The 19,448-nt window shown below is 37.8% G+C and overlaps 1 pseudogene; it reads left to right on the forward strand.

The window, feature by feature from the left end:
- The first annotated feature begins 5,066 nt into the window (after nt 1–5,066).
- LOC149250066 (xyloglucan endotransglucosylase protein 1 pseudogene) lies at nt 5,067–5,910 on the forward strand (annotated as a pseudogene).
- The last annotated feature ends 13,538 nt before the right edge of the window (nt 5,911–19,448 follow it).

Genomic DNA, 19,448 nt, shown 5'->3' on the forward strand with positions numbered 1-19,448 from the left:
TCGTTAAGCCCAAGTCGCGTGTACACGCAGGTTGGCTTCAGAAAAAGAGCGTGTATGTGGAAAAGTACCTTTGGTCCGTGACGGTTAGTCCTTGGAAGTTGTGCCTATGGTTTCGGACCATGGTGTCTCGACGGGCGTGTCAATCCCTAGTTTTGAGGTTGATGGTATTGGGTTACTATGGTTTTGGCTCTTGGTATTGAACAAGGCCTAAGGCTATATAAGGAGAAGATCATTAGGCAAGTTGATGGATGTATTGTGTGTCTGACGAAGTGAGAGGATCTGGTATTGCTGGTTATCTGTTCGGGACGTTTGGCAAGGGTCGGATCTAACAGCGAAGGCATAAGAATCTATTTCTAGATCTACACGCGGGTTGCCCTTGGTGAAAGCGCGTATACACGCGGGTTTGGTACAGTGAAGTAGCGTATGCATAATAAGATTTGATATTTCAGGTTGCTGCTGATTCTGGTGGTTGTTGCAGAGTTCTGGGCTCTAGTTTTGGTTCTGTGTTCTTGATGACAGGGTTTCAGTGATTCAGTATTGGGTTATTTAATGAATTATGATGCAAGTTTAAGTTGATGATTGTATTGCAGTAATTTTTGTTTTGTACTCTTGGATCCAGTCTGAAAATTGATGAAACGTGGTCCCTGAAGGTTGTAGGGTCAGCACCTACGTACTAGTAAATGGATCAGCTAGTACAAGAGCTGAGGGGGTTGTAGCTCCCTTCCAGAAGTAGTTGGAAAACGAGAGAGGGTTGTAGCCCTCTGCAGGTTGTAGCCTGCGTACTGGTAAAAGGACTGCACCAGTACATTGTAAAAGAAGTTTCTCATTAAAGAAGAAAGAGACGAATTGCAGCAGGTTGTTTTCACCCACATTGGGTTTCCACCTTATATCATGGTGTTCATGTGTGTGGCTCTTGTGTGATGTTCTGTTCTTTTATACTGCACCTGTTTACTGTTAATATGCTTAATAATGTTCTGATGCATTTACTGAAGATTAAGCTAACAGAATTATAAGATCTCTGGGTATACGCTTGTTGCATTAGACACAGTCGCGTGTACACGCGGGTTCACTTAATTAAAGTAGCGTATATGTTTCTGAGCATTGAAAAAGTTTTATAGTTCTGATAATACTGATTCACCCCCCCCTCTCAGTATTATTTCCAACATAATTTTATCCGTCTCCTCCTTCTCTGTTGTAGACGAAGTAGTAGATGATGCTTCTAGGAAACCACTTGTTTGGTACAACACATAGGAAGTATTCTCCAATTGACAAAAGGTACAAACGTCAGTATTTTCCTGATAAGGACCATTTCCATTATACTCACCATGACCACAAACTTATCTAGTCTTGGAGGGGATTTTTATTGCTTTAATAGTACAATATTCACCAGTTTTCTCCTCGATAAAATTTTTCAACATGACATATAACTTTCTCTTCTGATCCTATGCAACTTTTAGCAGCCTTTTAAGTTCCCTATTCTCCTCTTGAAGAGATAAGTTAATCTCTCTTCTAATTCTTGGAGCCTTGCATGCTTCAAACTCTCGCCCATGCTTGCAATCTGGTCAGACCTGCTTAGATACCACTCGATATGAAAATCGATCATCACTAACACTTTGCAAGATTTAAAAATTTTGGGTCTTTAAAAATATTTTAGTTCATAAGTGTTCCCATATGAACAATTAAATTAAAGGAACTTAACAATATACATCAAGCATGCGATACTCAAAATGAAAACTATGGAGAAATGCGAGCAAGGAAAGAAAACGAGATGAAAACCATATGATAATGGAGTTCATCCAGTGTGGAATACGTCTTTGGGCCCTGCTTCAATCTTGGGGTGGCCACTTTATTGATCTCAACATCTGGATAATGAGTACATACAATCCTTGTCAATACAAGAAAGGGACCCTCCTCAAGTGGTACTATCTCTCTTACAAATAACTCTCACTCATAGAGTCCTTCACTTTCAACAAACAAAGAAAGTATAACAAGGTTATTCTCATAGACAGTGGCAACCAGTCCTCTTGAATCCACTGCTCAAAATCAACTCATAAGCACCACCTTCACAATTTTCATGCAATTCAGAGAACAATGGCTATAAACATGACTACTTCTTGATGAAGTGTCATTATGACCTTCCCTTAAAACCCCAATTTGAAGATCACCTAGAGATTTGCCACCTGTAGGAGGAGGCAGAGACTGAGTCATGATATGTTCTATACTGGGCATAAGATCAACATCTTGGTTCAACTCCCCTTTTTCTACTTCGATATCTTGGACAACTATTAGCTCTTGAACCTCTTGAGCAAGTTCTTGATCCTACTTCTGCTTGATTTCTTCTTCGTGTAGTTGCTTTTGTCTTTCTTCTTTTGCTTTCTTTAGCATTGCCTCTTCTTCCTTCTTTCTTCTTAATTCTTCTTTATGCCTTTCTTCTTACTCTCTCTTTTCCTATTCTTCTTTATGCCTTTTCTCTTCTTATTTCCTCTTATGATCTTCTCGTTGTTGCTTCCTTTTTTTTCCCATAGCCGCTTTTAGAATAGTTGGGTCCGCTTTGAACTTGTGGATTTGATCCTATGTTGGGATGTGATCAACCTTCCTTTTATATTTAATACTCATTGAGATGTGCTCTTTCGGTTGCCTTGATTTCAGAGTAGTCTCCTACTCTAGAGCCACATGGGAAGGGCCTACCTGGCTTCCTGGTGTGTGAGGCCTAGAGGGATTATATTAGTCCTTAATATTCTCCACCTTTGGACTAGAGAAAGTCCCACATGGCCACTTAAAATGCAAATTGGCACAATGCTACTTGAAAATATCTCTAGGATCGTATTCATGATAATCTATCATGTCAAACCTGATGTTATCTAACTCTTTTACTTTAGCTTCTGTAACCCTTAAGTTCTTGATTTTGTAACATCCCACCTGCAAAGGAAAAGTAGGTGAAGGTGCTTTCTTTTTCCCCTACAGTATTGCCGATAAGCATGTGGCAAGATGATATGTGACCACTTGCATGACCAACTTATATGTAGCATACCTCGGTAATAAATGAGATGTTTTTTGGCAGCCAAACAACATGAGGTAAGTGTGATATTTTAAGGCAAACCAATCAGCAATTTCTGATATTGATTCCATTGCCTCATGGGACATGCAAGGATGTTCTTCTTCAAAGATCATTGAGTACAAGAATTTGAAGAAGTGATCAACCAACTTCTCGATGACTCCTTTGTAACTGCACTTTGAAATCAATTTGAAATGAATGTGAATAGGAGGTTCCTTGGGTGTCCATTTCGAATCCATGCTAGGAAAAAAAGATTGAGCACATATACCATCCAACAGATATCCCGACATGTAGAATTTAGCGTGCTTTTAGTTGGTTTCTTTGTATTGTTTACATTAATCTTAAACTGTTGAGCTAAAAGACCGAGCTAGTTAGACATCTTCTCCTTCATGAAAATATGACACAACATGTAAACTCATCCTTTAGGGAAGGATTCAATGTTCTTCTTTCCATATATTTTACAACATAACGCTATCAGTTACTAAAACACCTTTTTGAGGGATCTAGTCTTGTAAGTGTTACTAGGTGTCTAGCGAAACTTAGATGGCTCTTTCACCCATGTCTTCATAACATCCTTGGTATTTAAATAGCTAGTGATTGCATAGAAATGTGAATCCATATATTCCTCGGGCTTAGGAAAGTGGTACATCAAGTGAATGTCATGGATTAAATTAGAAGCAAGCTACTGCCCACTGACACACTTGAGAATCATGATTTTAGTATCCAAGTGTTGTAGAATCCATTTGATGACATTTGCACAAGGTAAGACTTGGAACCTCTAAGAAACATTATGGAAAAGTAATCATTAGATGTTAATGTACACCTGTCTGTCCTCCAGATTTTCCTTGAATTTTGTAGTTGTGAATGCATCTTTGACCATATGCCATGTGATATCAGAGTCTTTTTCAACGAAGAGTTGAGTATTAGATAGAATAGGAATAGTAACTGCGGGACTCCCAACCACTTCATTGGTACTTCTCTCTGTTGTTTCTTTTGAGGTTGATCTCCTTAGAGGCGTGCTGAAGGCTACTAATGAAAAATAGATGACCTCAAAACTTGCAATACCTATAACAAGAGATGCACTCATGGTAAGAAAAAGTTAGCTCAAGCAGATCAATTCATTAATCAAACTTAAAGTAGGACAACATTGACTAAGGAGGAGGATTGCGTAGTTGTTGGGATTTTGGAGGCAATCTAGCTTCTGGAATTACACACTATCCAGTCCCAACAAACATGGAGGAAGATTGAGGCTTGAGATTACACAATATGCAGTCTCAGCTGGGCAGGAGAGAGAATGGACAGCGCATTGCACAGCCTCAAAGGCCAAGTTTGGGCACTAAGGGCTGGATCAGAGGCCAAGAGGTGAGATTGATGTTTGAGGTTGTGAAATGTGCAGTTGAGGAGGTAGAAATGAGAAATGTGTGTGTGTGTGTGTGTGTGTGTGTGTGTGTGTGTGTGTGTGTGTGTGAGAGAGAGAGAGAGAGAGAGAGAGAGAGAGAGAGAACTTTGAGATCTAAAGTTGGAGCAAGAATAAGTGTACATTGGCCTTCAGATGAGTTATATCTATCAACAACATGGGCCAAAAAAGATCATGAAAAGGAAAAACATGCATGCACAAAAAGACCCAGCAACAACAATTCTTGGTAGGAAAAAAGCAAGAAAGCAATGCGAGACTTATAAAAATTGAACAACGCACCAACACAACACTTGTACAAGTTACAACGCACCAAAACAACACTTGTACAAGTTAATAATGATATAAATTCTATATATCATGAAAATAAATTAGTGATATAACACTCATATAGACAAAAGCGATAAAAACGAAAAAACAAAGCAACAAAAGTGACACAAGAGAAACTTACCCGGAAAAGCACTGAAAACCAAGTCAAAGCTCCTTGATCTTATGAGGAAGGCTAGATCTCCAATTTCAAGTGTCAAAATGAGCTCTAAAATCATCTATTATATATATCTAGCCCCTACGGTGTCGAGTTAGGGTTTTATGATGCACATGCCTAAAATAAAGGAGAAAGTGACACTTGTCCTTATATTGAAAATAGAAACTTTATGCCACTTGTCTAAAGGTGATTTCACACTCCCTATTTCCTAGGGATGCACATTTTCTTTCTTGGGGAAATGTGTAGTCTCACTGGCAGAAGGGATTGCGAAATTCCCAATGACAAGGGGTTATGTAATCCATTAAATCGATTAATTGTGCAATCTTGACTCTGAGTGAATGATTTCATAGTTCACATGCTCAGTGACTTCCAGTCTCTCAGGGTTGTGTGTTGCGTATTTTTGATCTTTAAGAGATTGTGCAGTTGAAATCCTCAAGAGCTTGTAGAGTCTCCAAACCTGGCTTTTCACACTTACTCCGTGCTCTGGACACCAAATCAAGTTACGTATGTATTCTAAATTCTAATTACTTATTCATCCATTCAATAGAATTCAATAAGATTTCTCAAAATAACAAAAATACATGCGTGTTATTCAGATTTTCTGTAGACGGGATTCCTATTCGTGTGTTTAAAAACAGGGAGACAGAGTTGGGTAAAATAGATAGCAATTATCATTATCTGAAGAGCCAAGCAATGAGGATGTACTCCAGCCTTTGGAATGCAGATGATTGGGCAACCAGAGGTGGCCTGGTCAAGACAGACTGGACTAAAGCCCCCTTTGTTGCATCCTTCAGCAACTTCAGTGCCACTACTTCTTCTTCTAACTTCGCCGGAGAGGAGGCTTTGGACTCGAATGAAGAGCAAAAACTCCAGTGGGTGCGAAAGAACTATATGACCTATGATTACTGTTCAGACACAAAGAGGTTCCCCCAGGGGCCACCGACAGAATGCAAATGAACACTCTTGACTCAACTCCTCATCAAATGGATGAATTATAGATGCCCTACCCTTACAACCATTCTTTCTTCCTTATATTCTTTACTATCACATTCATTTTGTCACTGTTTTCCATTGCATATAATACTGCATAATAATAGGTAATAATCCAGAAGATTGATTATTTTTTTGTATAATATCAATGTCTATAAGTGGATATTGATACTGTTGGTCTTTACGTTTCTGTAATTCAAAACTGATTCGCATGATTTCATGATCCAACTCATCAAGCACTTAAACCATTGACTGAGTTGGTATATATCAATGTCCTTTATCGAAGGAATGTATCCATACCACATTTCATAGGGAGTGTTGTTTTTGAGAGCATGAGATGGACACCTATTCTTTATATACATAATGCATAGAACTACATCAGCCCAAAACATTAGTTTAACATTCTTGAAAAACATCAGTGAACGTACCATATTTAAGATTATCATGTTCATTCTTTCAACTACACTATTCTGCAGAGGATTATAAGGCATGGTTGTTTGATGTTTGATCCCATGCGGGAGAAGATAGTTTTGAAAATTCATTTGAAGTATATTATTTTCCAATATCAGTATGAATAGAGCCAACATGAGATTGTGTATCATTTTCAATCCATGTATGAAAGTTATTGAAAGTTTCAAAAGCATTAGATTTGTTCTTCAATAGATATACCCAAGACATTTTGGTGTAGTCATCAATAAATGTCATCATGTATTTATTTCCATTTGCAGAAGGAACATGCATTGGTCCACACAAATTAGAATGAATGAGTTCAAGATTTCTATGTGCTTTGGAATGATAATGATGAAAAGGTTGTTTGTTGTGCTTTCCTAAGATACAAACATCACACTTATTAAGTTTCCTAAAAATGGTCGGAAATCCAATAATACCACTTTTTTTCAATAAATGTAGACTGTCATAGTTCAAATGTACAAATATTGCATGCCATAAAATATTGGATGGAAGTGTACCTTCATTGTAGTGAGAACTGCATGAAAAGTTATGTGCATGAGTAGAGGTTCCTTGCAACTTCAAAAGTATTTCTTCTTCTATCCCATTCATGACAAGTGTGTGGTATCATGTTTTTCTGACCTCAACCTTGCCATCAAATATGTGTATGGTGTGTCCTTGCTAGCGGATGTGAACCAAAAACAACAAGTTTCTCCACAACTTCGGGAGGTAGAGAACATCATGTAGAAGAAAGTCTAGAATACCTAACAGTTTGAGCTTGATGGTGCCAAGCCCTAGGGTTTTGACTTATCTGCAAAGTAGATCGCTCCATCAACAATGTCAGCGAATTCTTTAAATAAATCTCTTGTAAAAGTCATGTGGCAAGTTTCTCTTGAATCATGCAACCAAGCATCTTTCCATGAAGCAAGTGAAGCATGAAATAAGTCATCAATTACTCCAATGTTGTAATGTGCTACAACATAATGAGTGGACTCAGGTGCTTTACCTTTCCCTTTATCTGATGATTTTCCTTTCTGTTCATCCCTTTCCTATCTTATCATGTCCCATGAGATCTTACATGTGGAAGAATCATGTCCATTTATTTTACACCATATGCAATGAAGATAAGGTATTTCTCCTTAGAAATGTCTACCATCCCTGCCTCTATTATTCTTCCTTCCTCATCCTCTTCTGCCACCTCTTCCTCTAGAATAATCCTATGTCTAATTGTTATCTTTTTGTGTGAGGCACACACCTTCTTCAGGAGACTGAGAAATTGTCTTTTTCTTCCCAAATTCATTCTCTCTCTCAACAAAATTCTCCACGAGAGAGTCAAAGGAAACCTCCTTAAGTTTGCCACTAGCCTGTAATGACTCAAGATAATGGGAATAAGTGGAATACAATGCCTTGAAAAAATTTATGAGAGGAACATCCAATTTGAAACCAATGGCTTCTATATCATGCATAATGACTCTTATTCCAAAGGTTAAGGAAAGAGGATCATCATCCTTCAATTCTAAATTTAACAGTTTGATCATCAATTCAACAACTTCAAGCTTAGAGTGTGAGTCATATAAATCCTTCAACTTATTTAAAGCTTCAAAATAATTTTTGAATGGTATAATATAATGACTCACCTCTTCATTGACTAATGCTACAATCAAGGAATTTTCCTTTTTTTTCTTGTTCTCTCAGATGGCAAGCTCTTTGTCAGAAGTGTGTTTCCCAGGTGGATTGTCTCATTCGCCTTCACAAAATCCTTTCCACAACTCATTAAAATTCAATGTATGTTTTATCTTCCTGGACCACTCATGGTAGTTCTCTTTTCTAGAGATAACTACCCCAACTATGGAGATGAGTGAATGCATCATAAAATCTGAACTAGCATCAAAATAATTAAAATATTGGTAACAGAAAACTGATATGTCTGCAATTTTCTTCAAAGAACCGTTGTAATGTATTTCAATGATTTAAATAATAGCTACACCATATATATAAATCATCATATATATGAACCATATACAATCTTTAAAACCATGCCATATACCATGCTATAATTTTATAGCATATAACATATTCCCATTAAAAAGGAGCTCAACGAATTTTATATGCCATTACATATGTGTTCATTTAAAAAACAATTCTTTCATAAGATTACTTATGCATGAGACATTATATATACCATGGAAATAAAATATATATTGTTGAAAATGCAGCAAGAAAATCTAGTTTTGACTTTGTCTTGGTCAAACTAGATTAAAATTAGAATTTCAATTTCAGCAGAATACTTGGAGGTAGTTAACTGAAGTGACATGGCTCTTTCCACTCAGTTAACTTAGTAAATTCGAGTTGGAGACACTTGATTTTAGTTCTACATGATTGATTTCTAATTTGTAGCAATATATTTAAGTTAATTTGAGTTATTGTCAGTTTAACTAGTTCTAACTATTAGAAGAACTAGTGGAAGTCAAGTTGTGGGTGTGTAACTTAAACCACATTGAGTGATCAACCAATCAACTAATCAATCAACCAAAAATAATTGTTGCATGCAGATAATTTGAGTTACCCAATTGAGAATGGAGTTCAAGGGAAGTGTGCTATCAGTTGTAAAATAATCCAAGTTGTATAGGTGGTGCATGCAGTCAAAGTATTGGCCTATGGTAAGTGCATAATTCTTTGGTGTGAAATTCCTAAATAATAGGGGAAATTTCCCAAGGGAACAACACAAGGAAATAGGAGCTCGGAGGCTTGAAAAATTGGCTAAGTGTTGGGCCAGGTTCAATCAGCCATGAAGAGATATAGTCTATACTAGTGCAGGGTGTACTCAAGCTTGAGAAAGCATTGTATTTCTTATTTATTCTCTCATTAATGCAATACAGATAGTAAGGGGTTTTGAGGAGTTTCTTCCCCCTAGATAAATATCTGTGTATGTGTGATGTTTCCTTTTGCATGTCAATGATTCTTATTTTAGATGGTGAATTCACTTTCGTAGATGAGTAGAGTAGCTTCAAGTATTATGATTTAGTAAATTTCATGGGAAGTTTTGAATCTAAAACATTAATTTCTACATGGTATCACAGTTGGAATCACTGTAGAGCAGATATTTTGAAGTTGTCATTGCAGGAGGTTTGAGGTTGCAGATCAGGTTGCAGGTTTTCTTCAGGACTAAGAAGATGGCTTTCAATAGACTAAGGCTCGAGTATGCCCTTGAGGGAAGATTGAATTATGTTGCATGGAATGACTGAATGGAGGCAGTACTAGAGGATAATGTGTTGAAGGAAACCATTGATATTGATATTCTAAAACCACCAGCAGCTAATGCTCAGAATCTAGCATCTTGGAAGAAATGTGTTGCTAAGGTAAGGAGGATCATATTGGAGGGACTACAATACAATATTGTCTCCAATATCCATGTGAAAGAGGCTCCATATGCAATGTGGCAAGCACTGAAAAATTTGTTCTAGAGTAGTAGTGTTTGGTCAATTTAGTGAAGTCTAAATTGCAACTTTTAAATGTCAACCCGGGGCTCGTAAGCTGATGAAGTGATGTGTACTGTATGTACTTAGGCAACTATTTCTTAAGTTTTTGTCGTTTTTAACTTTTTAAGTTTGTTTTCAAGTCTATTTCTCCTACAATGATGTGATGGAAATGAAAATAAAGTGAGTGAGGTGTGTGTGATTGTGATGAGTTCTAGATGATTTCTTAAAGCTCAAAAAGTAATCTTCGAGAAAGCTTTGAACATCAACTGAAATGAAATTACTCTTAAAGGAAAAATGAAAGCATCAAATGAAAGACTAATGATCTTGGCCCAGTGTCTATGTTGCTGTAAGAAAATGAAATTGAAAATGACATCTACATTAACTTAAAACAATAGCAACTACTTTAGTTCTTCAATGAAATCTCAAGCAATGTACAATCTAAGTGACAAATCACACTACTTAATTTTCCCTTAACCTTTCTGCCTTTAGATGGATTGATCATATAAGAAAGAGTTATGAGTGAATTAGCAACGTGAGTCTTAAACAAAATAACCAAGCTGAGTTAGTGATATTTTGGTCTTCGATAAAGATATTGAATTATAAAGAAGAGACCATCAATAAGTAAACAACTTGATTAGTAAACAATTATGCAACTTAAAGAAATGATAACAAAGAAATAAAGGCTGCAAACAAAGAAGGTCAGCACCATTAGACAAGATGATCACAAGTATCACTAGCTGTGAAAAAGAAAGAAAAGAAACTGTCCCGGGCACCTAAGCAAACTGCAAAAACACACTGATCAGTGATGGAAAAATGCAGAAATATAAATGGACAGAATTCAAAGTTATATACAGCTATTGTACATGATCAAAATGTAGTAAGCAAAAGCATTCTGTACAACTATTATACAAAAGCTGATAAGAAGAAATGCATAAAATGAAAAGCACTGTACAGGCCTTAAGTAAACAGGGGTCCTCTGCCTACTCCAGCCAGCTCAATAGGTCACTTAAACGCTCAAATGGAGAACAGTCTTCTCATATATTACGTAGCAAAAGTAAAAGTTACAGTGGGGTTCAATATTACATAACAGCAGCTAGCCAATAAGCGTTCAAATACGCTTTATTTATAGCAGAAAAACCAAACTAACTTAATCACAAACTACGCTATTCTAACAGCTGTGTGAAGAACACGTAATCTAGCACAGTCCACGGATTTAGGCAACGGTCGAGGTGGGTATTAAATCTCTTGTTGGATTCGTGTTCCCCATTATCTGCGTGGTTGAGGAAGAGGCCAGCTATGCTTCACGTGCTCTAAACCGAACACGCAGAGCTGTGCCACCATCAATCACCTTCGTTTGACCGAAGTTGCCCCCTCGTTGACCATGGGTGTTTACTACTGTTATGGCTGAGCTGGAAGGACACACACCATGTCCTTAGTGCCACGTACTTGCCCATGTGGCCCTTCTGACTGGAGGACACCTGGATCATGCCGTTTAAGAAAACAGCTGCAGAAACTGGGATCAGCTACGGAAACTGCAGGTTTTGAACCAAAATTCTAATCCAACAACACAGTCATTAGCATAATTAATAAACCATGTAAAAGTCCTATAATACAATGTTTTAAGCAAATTGATGAAGGAAATGAGTGATAAAGGAATGAAATGAATGGAAAAGGAGGCTGAGAGGATGTGAAAAGGAGTGCAGGTCTGAGGCTCAACATACCCCCACTGTGAGGATGTTGCATGTCCTCATGCAACCAAAATTTTGTTAGTGTTTTTCAGTCCATGTGCTCAGATGCTTCTGCCAAAACATCCAGCCTTCTCCTCTTTCTCCTTGTTGCCAAAATTGTCCTTGGTTTTCTGACTAAACACTTGAATTTCAAATTGATTAAGGCCCTGCTCAGTTTCTTTCATTTTCTCTTCAATTTCTTGTTCTTCTTCTGCCAGAGCCCAAGGTGAAGCATGGTGTTGTCATGGACAATCTTGTCCACCTTGCTTTGTTCTTTCAATGCTTCATTCTCTTGTCTAATATGCCGGTTCAGGACTTCCAGCTCAAATACCTCTTGTTTTAGAGAGTGGACTTGTTCCTCAAGAGGCAATATTGTGCTTGGACCGGCAACAGATTGCTCCAAGGTCTCCAAATAATTATATGCCTCCTGCTGGTCAGGGTCAATGTCAGGTGTTTGTCTTGGCCTAAATTCGAATTCTTGAGGACTACTTTCTCTTTCTTGCTGGAAAGGACTTTCCTCTCGTGGAGGACTTGGCTCAATATCTAGCTAGATTGGAGTCTTTTCAGTTGTGCCCAAATCAATGAAATGTGACTGCTTTTCTTTAGTCACACTCTTCTTTTCTATAAGTCTACTACTCCTTCTTACTTGTACACTAGTACTCTTTTGCTGACTGCTTTGTTTTTCTTTTTCATTCTTCTTTGAGAGGGCAGTAGCTTGGAGTTTTACTAGTCTATCAGCCAAGGTTTGATAGTCCTCTTCTATTGAAGGTTCAGGGGATAAATATGATTCTTGGACAACTGCTTTCCCTTTATCCTTTTTCTGTTTCTTAGTTTTCTCTCTCTCCACTTCTTCCTCTTGAGTAGTCTCCTGAGTTTCTATAATGGGAGGATTTTGGGCTACAACATCCTTTTTCATTCTTCTACTTCTTTTTGGGACTCTAGGAGAGCTGCTAGCGGAAGCTTCAGTTGCCTCTTGAAAATGATTCCTGACTAAAAACTTTTCCCATGTATCATTGTTGTTTTTCAATTGGTCTTCTATAAGAATTTTAATGAACCCATGATGATACAAGTGAGGATCAATATTGCCTATATTCTTTTGGACACTAAAACTCATCTTTGTTAGGCTTCTTAACAGAAAATAGGGCAAATTGATGGCATGGCCCTCCATGAAGTTCATCATGATTCTAGCATGGTACATATACATAGTGCCAAAGCGGCCTTCACATGTTATAAACTTTTGAATTAATAACAACAATGCAGTCCATTCTTCTTTTATAACATGTACAGGAATCCCTTTGGTGAAAACTGAAGTGTCCATACCTGGATTCTTAAGCATATTTTTCCATTCTTGATCTTCAACTCCTATGTTCTTGAACCATCGGTCTCCCACCGTAGGTAAATTCGTTGTTGTTGCTATAGAGTTTTCTGTGACTGTGAATTTCAGATCTCCTATTTCCACAGTACTTCCATTGAATGAACGAGCAAACGTTTTTGTTACCTCCTTATCATATCCTTTGAATTTCTGAATGAACTTCAGCCATTTTTCCTTTTTTAATGCTTCTTTTGTCTGTGGGTATCCTTCTAGATACTTTGAACCTTCAGGCTCAGCTCGAAGCAATTTCCCCATCTCAACTTCGGCTGAAGTTTTGACTGTATATGGATACTCAAGGAGGATGCTTCACGGGAGAGACAGATAGACTACGGCTGGAAGTGAAATAGCCGCACTGTAATGCGAGGTAATACAGTTTGAAAACGAAACTGTGGAGCTTGAAACAGAGCTGCGGGGTTTAAAACAGAGACGTGGAGAGCTGCGAGGTTTGAAACGAAGCCATGGATTTTACAGAAAAAACGAGAGTGGAAATGATGTGAAGGTAAAGAGTGGAAGACAAGCACGGGAATGAGTTCGAATGCATGCGAAAACGGAGTGATAAGGGAATGAGATAACGGCCAGATCCCTTGGAGTCGGACGGCTTTCATACACGTTTCAGTTTTTGGCTGCGGAGATCGTGGTGGAGAAGAGACGTAGTACGATAGGTCTCTTCTTCTCTGTACGGCTAATTAATGAAAGCGCAGTCTCGATTTGAGTTTAAACTAAGGGTGATTATGAGACCGTTATGAGGATCTGAGGTGGATGAAGGATGATTACGGCGGAGAAATGGGATGATCTTTGCTTAATCATTGCATTTAGTGACTCTGTCCACGATTAATAATTATGCACAACATGACATTCAAATGGTTGTTTGGAGAAAAATTTTGATCATACCTTTATGGGTTTACCATCTGTTGATTAAGGTTGTTGATCCATGATTGCCTTTTGATCCTTCAGGTGCCTTCCATCCTTGTTGCCCTCTGACTGTGATTTTTTTTGAAAACAGAGTACTGCTGCTGTGGAGACAGTGTGCTGGCTGCGGAATCTAGTGCGAGCTGCGGAAACTGGTGCGAGCTGCGGAAACAGTTCTCAGCTGCAGAAACTGAAACAACACCCTTTTGTCTATGCAAAAAGTAGTTAGAGAAGACTTGCTAAATGAAATAGTCCTGAGAGGGACTTTTATTGATGAAATGGAGTGAGATGAATGAAATGAAATGAAAATGAAGTGGAATGGAAATGGAATGAAATGGAGATGAAGTGGAATGAAATGGTAAATGAGATGGAAAGAGAGAGAGAGATTTTTTTATTTGGAAAACATAAAGTGTCAGGTGCCCCTGATTTTCACCTTATATTTTCTGCATAAGACCGCCAATCCAAGATTGGTTTTCAGGCTTATACAAGAGACCTCTTTTTTTTTTTTCTTTTTTTTTTTAACTGAAAGAAATAAAGACTAGGCTGATGGAGGAGAAGAATTATTCTCCACCAGCCTCATTGCAGAATCTTCTTGGAACATTTTAACAAACTCCTCCTTTGAGAGTGGCTTGTGGTAGATTTTCAATCGGTGGCCATTCACAATGAGAGGAGTCTGAAGCTCATCAATGGTCTTTACTCGAACTACTCCATTGTTAAAGACTTCATCAATCTCATATGGTCCAAGCCAATGAGTTTGAAATTTTCCCTTGAAGTCCTTAAACTTGGAATCAAACAATAGTGCCCAATCTCCCTTCTGAAACTTTCTTTCTTTGATGTGTCGATCATGCACTTGGTTCTTTGGTGCTGAACTAGATCAGTCCTTAAAATTGCATCTTGTCTTATTTCATCTAGCTCATTTAGCTGGTCCATTCTGTGCTTTTGGGCTTCTGATAGGTTCATCCCCAATTGAACTGCCATCTTGAAGGTCTTGACTTGGAACTCAATGGGGAGCAGGACTTCTTTCCCATAAACAAGTTCATAGGGAGAATGTCCTGTTGTGTTCCTCCATGTAGTTCTATAGGCCCATAAGGCTTCAGGAAGCCTTTCTGCCCAATCTCTTCTGTGGAGATGAACAGTCTTGGTGATGATGCTTTCAAGAACTTTATTTGTAGATTCCACTTGACCATTTGCTTGCGGATGGTATGGAGTAGATGTTCTGTGCTTAATTTTGTATTCCTCCATCAGTTTTTCCATCAATTTAGATGTAAATTGACTTCCCTGATCTGTCACAATTTCTCTTGGGACACCAAAACGAGTAAAAATATCCTCAAAAAGAAATTGAACAACTGAATTTTCAGTGGCAGAAGGCAATGCCTTAGCTTCTACCCACTTAGTAACATAATCAGTGCAAACCAATATATACTTCTTTTGCTTAGATGGTGGATTAATAGGTCCAACGAAATCTAGAGCCCATTTCTCAAAGGGTTCGATGCATACCTGTGGCTGTAGTGGCATTTCATTTGAAGGAGTTGGTCTCCCAACTCTTTGGCAGCTGTCACACCTTCTAACATATTGCTTTGCATCTTTGAAGAGAGAAGGCCAATAATATCCTAAAGAAAGGATTTTATAGGCCGTCCTCTTGTCAGCAAAGTGTCCGCCGCACGGTTCATCATGACATGCCTTAAGGATGTCAGGCATTTCATCTTCCCGAACACATCTTCTGATCATACAATCTGGCCCTGTTTTGAACAATTCATTAGAAATCCATGAATAATGTGAACTCTCCTGAATGATTTTCCTTTTCTCATTAGGAAATAAGTGTGGAGGAAGCTTCCCTGTAACTAAATAATTAGCAATATCTGCATACCAAGGGGTTTTAGTAGTTACTGCAAACAAGTATTCATCTGGAAACTTATCCTCTACAGGAGAATCTTCGTTAGTGTTTTGGATTCTAGACAAGAAATCAGCTACTGTGTTTTGTTTCCCTGGTCTATCTAACACAGTAATATTGAATTCTTGTAAAAGTAAAAGCCATCTTGTAACTCTGCCATTAGTAACAGGTTTGTTCATAAGATATCTAATTGCAGAATGATCAGTATGGACAAAGGTTTCATAGCCGGTTATATAATGTCTAAACTTGTTGATTGCATGAACAACAGCTAAGAATTCTTTTTCAGTTACAGTATAATTTAACTCAGTGGGAGTCAAATTTTTACTGGTGTAATAAATAGCATAAGGAACTAAATCCTTTTGACCCAACACAGCTCCTAGAGCTGTATCTGAAGCATCTGTAGAAATGTGGAAAGGGAGTTTCCAATTTGGCCCCCTCAAAATGGGTGCTTCAGATATTCTAGTTTTTAAAGTTTCAAATGCAGATTGACAATCGAGATCCCACTTGAATTCACAGTCTTTGGTAAGTAATTTGAAGAGTGGAGATGCTATCTTGGTGAAGTTTTCAATAAATCTTCTATAATACCCAGTAAACCCAAGAAAACTTCTAACATCCCTTTGACAATTTGGAATAGGTAACTTGGAGATGACTTCGACTTTTGATCTATCAACTTTGATTCCATCTCCTGAAATATGATGTCCTAAAACAATCCCTTCAGTAAACATCATAAAACATTTTTCATGACTTAATGAAAGATTTGTTTCTTTACATCTAATGAGGACTTTTTCCAAATTTTCTAATGCTTCTTCAAATGAGTTACCATAAACTGTAAAATCATCCATATAGACCTCTACACAATCATGAATTAGATCGGAAAAGATTCCTAATACTGCCCTTTGAAATGTTGCGAGTGCATTACATAATCCAAAGAGAAGTACTCGGTAAGCAAAAGTCCCCCATAGACAGGTAAATGTGGTTTTATCCTGATCTTCAGGTGCTACCTGAATTTGATTGTAACCACTAAAACCATCCAAAAATGAGAAATACTTTTTGCCTGCTAAAGTATCTAATACTTGATCAATAAAGGGCAAAGGAAAGTGGTCCTTCAAGGTTGCTTTGTTCAATTCCTTGTAATCAATGCAAACCCTCCATTTACCGTTCTTTTTAGGTACTATAACCAAAGGGGAAACCCACCGACTATCTGAAATAGGGTAAATGAAGTTTACATTAAGTAACTTTTGGAGCTCTTCTTTCACTATCTCCCTAAGATTTGGATTCATCCTTCTTTGAGGTTGTCTGATTGGTCTACTGTTTTCCTCAATGTAGATGTGATGAATGCTAGTCTTAGGATCAATACCTTTCATATCGGTATACTCCCATGCAAATGCAGTAGAATGTCTTTGCAAGACTTTGGTTAGCTCTTCCTGTTGTGATTTTTCCAAGTTTCTATTGATGTTTAGTGTTTTTCCTGGAAAGATCTCAATGGCAAAACTACCAAACTCTTCCATAGAGAAAAGAGACATTTGTCTAGATGAAAGATACTCTATGTCAGAATCCAACTGAAATTGTGTGGAGTCATATTTTGAAGATGGTTCGAAATTTTCTGATGTATTCAGAATTTGACTATCTTCACTAATCTCAGAAATGGTAAAGACGGGTTGTATAATATCTTCATCATCAACCCACTCATTATCTCCTATTTCTGTGATTGCTTTTGCTGGAGGATACAGATTGAACTTCTTTGTTGAATTACCATCAGAAATGTACATGTCCCCAGACCTACAACTTATGAAAGCATCAGCTGTGGCTAGCCAAGGTCTTCCTAAAATAAGAGGATGTCCTCCTAGATTACTCTTGGGAGTTAAAATCATAAAATCCACTGGATATTCCCAAGAATCTAAGGAGACTGGAATGTCTTCTAATACACCATCTGGTTTGATAATGGATCGATCTGCAAGTTGCAACAAGGTGGGTGTAAAAACAAGATTAGGAAGTTTTAGCTGTTCCATAGTCTGTCTACTCATGATGTTGATAGCAGCCCCTAAATCAACCAAAGTATTTGGTATTTCTACCCCATTGATATGTGTTTTGACAATTGGACTACCGGGGTCTACATATTTCTGCATAGTAATCCTTCCCATCATGATGTCTGCAATTTTTCCTACCAGGTGGATCCTTCTGGTATCTCTTGGTTTCCTTCCTGGTCTTTTAAGGCTCAACTCCTTTATTGTTTTTGCTAGAATAGGAATTTCCTTAATGGCTTGTAACAAGGGAATCTTGATACAGACATTTTTCAATTCATCTAGAAAATTATAGTCAGGCAACCAAATTTGTTTTTCCACTCCTTTATCAATTTGTAATCTTTCAGGAAAAGGAGGTGTGGATAGAGATGTAGGTTGTTCAACTATGGGAGTTGTGGGGGTTGATTCTTTTTCTTTTTGAATGTTTGGGTTTTGAAAAGATGCTTTAGAACCCTTATTAGCTTTAAGAGACTCTTCCTCAGAAATGCTTGGCTGTTGAACATTTATAGAAGGTTGATCTAGGATTCTATCTGATCTGAGTTGTACTTCATTGAGAGGAACAATCATATAGGTAGGGAATGGTTGACCTTCCATCATGTAAGCATTTTGAGGGTTTTTATTATTGGGGTTTGGCAATGGCTGAGAAGGAAGTTGGTTTGACTTAAGCAAGAGTTGAGAACTTTGATTCTGTTGAGAAGGTTGTTGTTGTTGAGGAAATGGCAATGATAGTTGTGGATTTTGATTTGGAAGTTGTGGAACTTGCTGGTTTTGAAAAGATGGAGGACATTGATAGAATTGAGCAAATCTCCCATAAGGATTTTGCATACCTTGTATCCATGATTGAAAAGGATTTTGAGGTTGGGACCAAGGTTGTTGCCAAGGATTCCAATTTGGTTGGGGTTGAAAATTCATAGAGTTGTTAAACCCTTGATTTTGTTGCCCTTGCCAAGGTCTCCTTGCAACAAAACAGAGATATTCGAGTGTATTTGGATCTTCTTGAAAGACAGCTTTGAGCCCAGGAATTGAAGGACAATCCTTGGTCTCATGGTTCTCTGAGCAAATTACACATGTTTCTACAACTTTTGCATCCAAGGGACATTCCCTTAGAGCATGTTTCTTCCTACATTTCGGGCAAAAGATGGCCAAAGCCTCAGCTTCTGCTTTCTGTTTATTGTGAATCTTAAGGGTGTCTAATTGTTCACTAAGACTCCCTAAGATGTCAATTTTGAATTCATCAAGCATATTACCAATCTCAGCCCTACTTACTGACCCAGTTGCAGATTTGTTTGCTCTGAGGAGAGAAGGATCTCTAGGCCCTTTTTGAGTTTTTGATTTCCCCCTTGAGAGATGGACACATAGCTCTGCTATATCATTAAGTGAAAGTTGAGATATATCCCCCTTCCCCATCATGTTCAAAATGTCTATCCATTCATCTCTAATGGCTTTTAACAAAAGGGCTTTCAAGGTCTCCTCATCTAAGTTGTTCATTTTTTCTCTTTTCAAATTGTATTGAAATCTTTCAAGCAAATCCTCCAAATTTTCATCTTCTTTTTGTACCATCTTGAATACCTCATCCTTGTGATTGGTGGGCATACAACAGTCCAGATACCTATCCAAAAATGTTTGTTTCATATCATTCCAAGACCTAATGGATTGAGT

This window comes from Pinus tabuliformis, chromosome 7, assembly GCF_031772625.1.
Source record: "Pinus tabuliformis cultivar Carrire ecotype Pingquan chromosome 7, CPIR1, whole genome shotgun sequence".
Taxonomy (NCBI): domain Eukaryota; kingdom Viridiplantae; phylum Streptophyta; class Pinopsida; order Pinales; family Pinaceae; genus Pinus; species Pinus tabuliformis.